A 6,000-nucleotide genomic window follows, 5' to 3' on the forward strand; every position below is an offset into this window, starting at 1 on the left:
TCAGAACTGTTCTGCAGATTGTTGCCCAATGCACTTCCAATTGGTATCCAGATGTTTACTTTGAACACAAGAACTCTCCATGTTTTTTGTTTCAAATTTGTCTTTACTCAAAGTTTGTGTCCATTACAAAATAGGCAAAATGTCCCTGCAGAACTTCATGCCTCTGAGTTAAATTTCTTTTACATTGTGTCAACATTTCTGAAGATTTTTTTGAGCAGAGTTGAAGCAAAGTGCTGTGATAACTCTATGGCTGAGATGCAGACAGATCTGCTGGTTATTCCTGTTATAGGGAATATAATTAGAAATAATCTCCCCAACAAGGCACCTACATTCCCCCCCTTCCGAGTGGTTTTCTTAAATCAGTAATGAACAATGTCAATATATTTCGATGTAATTGCCTAATTATGTTTGACTAGTATCAAAGCTCAGTTTTAAAATGGGCTTTGAAAGGGGCAGCAGGCAGGAGGGCATGAGAGGGTGGCTGTGGCTTCCTTTGGCCCACAAAGCAGGCTACAGGGAGTGGAAGCCCCCCACCAGCAGCAACAACAAGGCTTTGTGGCCCGCAGGGAGGCTGCAACCCCCCCCCCCCCTTCCCCGGCTCCCTCCCAGCAGAAGCGTACCTGTGGGCCATAAAGCCCAGTTGCTGCCTCTCTCCTTGTGGGCGACATTGGAGTCTGCAGCCACAGGGCTTCTAGCAGACAAGGAGGGAGGGCGGGAGCTGGAGGGGGAGGACCAATCAAGGTGGACCTGGACGGACAGGGCCCCGGACAGTCTCCTCCCAGGAGGCTGTTTCCAAAATATATTAGGGAGTGAAATAGTGTTAAGGATGAGTCATAGGAGATGAATGAGGTGTGAAGAAATCACTAAGAAAAAAGGAACAAATGTGATTTTGCATAAGGAGAAATAGAGAATCCAACATACTACCAGTTGGCTTCTGGATCAAATTCAAGGTGCTGGTCTTAATTTTAAAGCCCTAAAAGAGCGAGCTTGCTGTAGTGGTTAAGAGCAGCAGCCTCTAATCTGGAGAGCAAGGATTGATTCCCTACTACTCCACATGCAGGCAGCTGGGTGACCTAGGGCCAGTCACAGTTCCCTCAGAATTCTCTCAAATCATTTATTTGGACACCTCTCCCCCCCCCCCCCATTGCCTGCGTTCTTCATCATGCAATGTTTTGGCGGCCGTCAGCCCTTAAGTGGCTTGCTTCTCTTCCACCAGAGCAAGGGCCCAGAGCAAGGGCCTCTGTCAGAGGATTCGCATGGCCTGTAAGACCTTCTATGATTCTATATCTACATCTAGGAATACATCTAATGAAAGAGAATTACATGTTGATCAGGCAACAAACAATACTTTCTGTCATCTGTCCTAAATCTGTCCCAGTGAATTTCATAGTTACCCCAGCAAACTAGCAGGCCTTGAATCAGGCATTGTGTCTGTCTGACCATTCTTGCTTCCACCAGATCATTTTCCTGTTGGGTTGTTGGATGCCACTATGTTTTTGCATAGAAGTTTTATATTGTTGTTTTTAAATTGTTATATGATATATATATTATTCTTAGTGGTTTTAATATTGTTTATTGAGTTGCATTTTACTTGTAAGCCATCCCCGGGCCTTGTTCGTAAAGGGAGTGGTGGGGGTCTACATTCGATTAAATAAATAAAACTGGTTTTCGTTTTATGAACTCTAGCAACCAGCTCCAATAACATTCAGTCACACTCCCCTGTGATCAGGAAACATAAACTAATATACAAATCAGAATCAATATGACCCAGGTTTAGTTCCCATTCCAAAGATGTGTCCAAATAAATGATTTTGCCCTATCATGATTTCAGTTTGCCATTTAGAAGCTTTCAGACAATAACCATGAATTGTACACTTTAGAACTCCATTTTAATGGACTGGAGCCTCTGAGTCAAACCATAGTTGAGTTCAGCAGGTGTGCTCTGCAGGCTGACGAAAAGATGTTTTTGGACCACTAGGTCTGGGGTAGTCAAACTTGTGGTCCTCCAGATGGCCATGGACTACAATTCCCATCAGCCCCTGCCAGCGTCTGCTGACAGGGGCTCATGGGAATTGCAGTCCATGAACATCTGGAGGACCACAGGTTGACTACCCCTGCACTAGGTTGTAATCTGGTAGGAAATAAGCACTAGGAGCACCTGATACACATTCTTGTCACATTATTGTGATTACAGAAGGAGGAATTCTGTCAGAGCTGCATTTGCATTTTTTAAAAGAGAGGTTTTATTGCTTTTTCAATATATGCGCATAAGGATAAAGGATATCATTTTCTCCACCAAGTCAGCTGAAGGGTAAAATGTTTATCCCTCAAAACAATGAGGCAAATATACCGATCCAGCAAAAAAAAAAAAAAAAAAAACCCTCTTCAACACTTTACTAGAAATAGGGAGAAAAAAAGTTATACCATTCTGCAAAATACTCCCCCCCAAAAAAGAAAGAAAGAAAGAAAATGCCTGGGAAGGAGAGATAATTTCTAGCTACAGTAGGAAAGAAAGTATGGGTAGATATGAGACAGGGCATGTGAAAGATAGTGGGGTTTAATGGTCTCAATATATGTGCATCTGGATAAAGGAGATCATAAGAACATGAGAACGTAAGACAAGCCCTGCTGGTTCAGGCCAGTTGTCAATCTAGTCCAGTATCCTGTCTCACAAAGAGGCCAGCCAGTTCCTCTGAAGGGCACAGAGGCAAGACCTTCCCCTGAAGTAGCCTGCTGGTTCTAGGGTTCAGAGGATTAGTGCCTCTGAATGTGAAGACATCCATCCCTCCATCACCATGGCTAGTATCCACTGACAGACCTCTTGTTGGGGAGGAGGGCTATCAAGTCATGGCTGATTTATGTTGACCCCATAAGGCAGCTTTTCTCAATGTTTTTACTGTTGAGAAACCTCTGAAACTTTCTTCAAGCATTGAGAAACCCCAGAAGTACTGCAATCGTGCAGAATATTGTTGGGAAGCATCGCTGTGCACATGCCCAACCAGGGCTTCCTTCCCTTCTCGCCCCTCCATGCCCATTACTGGCCATTTTTGGAGGAGGGGGCAGGTCAACATGACCACATATGGTTATATCTCCTTATAAATGTTTAACAAATACACACACACACACACACACACACATACATATTAATTAACTCCCACCCATTCAGGAAATCCTTCCAGAGCCAACAAGAAACCCCAGGGTTTCATGAAACCCTGGTTGAGAAAGCATGGGGTTTTCTGGGCAAGAGACATTCAGAGGAGGTTTGTCATTGCCTGTCTCTGAATCACAGCCCTGGTATTACTTAAAAGTCTGCAATCCAACTATTAGCCAGGGACGTCCCAGCATAGCTTCTGAGATCTGATAAGATTGGACTAGTCCAAGCTATCTAGGTCAGGGGTATTATACTTATCCTCCATTAATCTATCTAACCCCCCTTTTAAAACTTTATTCCTGTGGCCATCAGTACATACTCTGACAGTAAATTCCATGCTTTAATTACCTTTAACCACTCTCAGATGAGCCTATCTCATAGGATGATAAAAGTACAGGGGAGAGTTCCTTAGCCAGAAGATAAAAATGAATTAGTGTATCATTGAACCGTTGCTGAGAACATTTAAAATGGGTAATGTACTAAACCACCCTTTTATTTTTTGTCTCTGTTGTCTTTTAGCGTCCTTTGCCATTCCTAAGACCTTTTCCCCAGCAGAAAACATGGGATTCGTTGGACCTAACCTTTCAATTTAGTCTAGAGGGAGGGCTCCCAGGACAATGTGAGGAACCTGCAAAAGAATTGGAGGATGGAGAAATGGGTGTGGATGAAGTAATTGGAAGTAAGGTTGTTGATGTCACAACATTACTTCCAAGTACAACCTTGAAGTGACAATAGGTACCTCTAAGAATGACCAGAAACATCTACAGTAAAACTCTATGGTTTACTTTAGGATTTATGGACATTCCTAGAGCTACCCATTGTAACTTCAAGGCTGTACCTGAAAGCTACATGCCAGTACTGAGGCTGACAACGTTTTATTTTTCTCCCCTGCCACCAACTGGAACGGCAACAGGCTAGAGCAAAGATTGGACACCCTTATCTGCAAAAGACTTAGAAAAGTTGAGGAGAGAGAGGGGAAAGGAACTTTACACTTTGGAATGAATTTATTATTGCGGCTGCTCCACAGGAGTCTTGCCAGATCGTGAAACTCCAAATGTATCTCAAATTTCACTGGACAAATGTTATGACAATTCCAAAACAGGTCAAATTATTTATTGTACAATCCAAGATCATCAGAAAATAACATCCATACAAATGTTAAATCTAAGACAGAGTGATACTAATATGTCAAATTAACCCAAAATTCAAATCCATTTGCCTCACAGGTGGCAGACAATTGTACAATGCTCTATGGAAAATGCTGGGAGCGATCGAGGGCAAAAGAAGAAGGGGACGACAGAGAATGAGGTGACTGGATGGAGTCACTGAAGCAGTAGGTGCAAACTTAAAAGGATTCTGGGGAATGGCAGAGGACAGGAAGGCCTGGAGGATCATTGTCCATGGGGTCGCGATGGGTCGGACACGACTTTGCAACTAACAACAACAACTATGGAAAATGTGTGTGTGTGTGTGTAGGGGAGACCAAGCTCCCTCACAGAGCTTATGTGAGGTGGAAACCATCTGGAGTGGACCTTATGGGAACCACCCTCCCCCAGATCGCTATTTTTCTATAAAAAGAAGAGGGACTCCTTCCATTGAAATTTCCGAAGCAAATCCCTCCAAATTCACTTCAGAGTGTATTTCAGATTACATTCAGTGGCAAGTTAGAGATGCTGAAGAAAGAGCCACGGGAAACAGTATCTAGCAAAATAAGAGCCCCAAAGAAAACTGAGTAGTTAAAAAGATAGTAAACCATTGGATGTTCCTCAGATATCCAGACTGGGAGATTATAAAGAATGATTTTTGTCAGTGGCAGCAACAGTTCAGTTCATCCTCTGGGCAGTGAATCTACAATGATTCATTGTGACATTGGACTAGAACTGTGGAGCTGTGGTATTCCTGCTATCAATCAACTGGAACAAATTCTGACAAAAAACTTGTACATACGAGATCTTTCTAACGGTGTCTTAAACTTTAGGCTTTATATCATATTGATCAATTATGCATGGGGTGGAAAGGCAGGGCTGGTGGCGGCATGGCACTGGGGCTAATCCCTGCATATGCATGATGTCGTGGCCATTCTGGCCCCCTCCTGGCCCTGGCCTGAATCAGGGCCTCAGATGGCTCCTCCTCCACACCTATGGTATCCCTTCAAGGACACAAAACACCCCATTCAGGTTTGTGCTGCTGCAGAGCCGAATGGGGCGTTTCTATACTCCCACAATGGTGGGATAGTGGTGGGACCCCAGCGCTCGTCTGCCACCACCTTGAGGCATGGCAGAACTTTCCCATCCTGGAGTTGCGCATGAGTATGCACAAATCCAAGATGGACTGTGTGCCTTGCTGCTAGGATGCATAACCGGTTATTGGGGATCAAGTGCTATAGGACTGGCGATTGGGAATGTAATGTAATTTAGTGTCTTCCACTCTGAAACGTTAACCCAATTTCTCTCAAGTAGTAATTTCCTACTGACATTATATTGAGTTTTTGTTTCACCTGTGGAAGAAGGTGATGAATTTGTCACCAGGATACTATTTTGATGGCATGCCATGGCAAATGTTTTCCACCCCAAAATATCACCCTTACATATGTTGATCTACACACATGCATACTAGAATCACCATCATCATCATCATCATCATCATCATCATCATCATCATCATCATCATCATCATCATTTTTTCCCACCGCTATCAGCAAACTGTCTCACAGTGGGTTACATAGAAAAACCCTCACATATAATACAATTGTAATACCCCATTAAAATTACATACCCCGGCAGCAAAAAAAACCCATACTCCAGCCATCGCACAACTCCCTCTTTCTCGGTGTCATCGTAGGAGAATCC

General features: G+C 43.5%; 1 long non-coding RNA gene across 1 annotated transcript in view; it reads left to right on the forward strand.

The window, feature by feature from the left end:
* LOC143841852 (uncharacterized) overlaps positions 1 to 4,456 on the forward strand; it is an 82,655-nt gene extending 78,199 nt beyond the window's left edge. The window contains exon 5 of the long non-coding RNA XR_013232896.1: positions 4,378 to 4,456. This is a non-coding gene — a long non-coding RNA (uncharacterized LOC143841852). The remainder of the gene's footprint in view (positions 1 to 4,377) is intronic.
* The last annotated feature ends 1,544 nt before the right edge of the window (positions 4,457 to 6,000 follow it).

Source organism: Paroedura picta, chromosome 7 (assembly GCF_049243985.1).
Source record: "Paroedura picta isolate Pp20150507F chromosome 7, Ppicta_v3.0, whole genome shotgun sequence".
In the NCBI taxonomy this organism is placed as follows: domain Eukaryota; kingdom Metazoa; phylum Chordata; class Lepidosauria; order Squamata; family Gekkonidae; genus Paroedura; species Paroedura picta.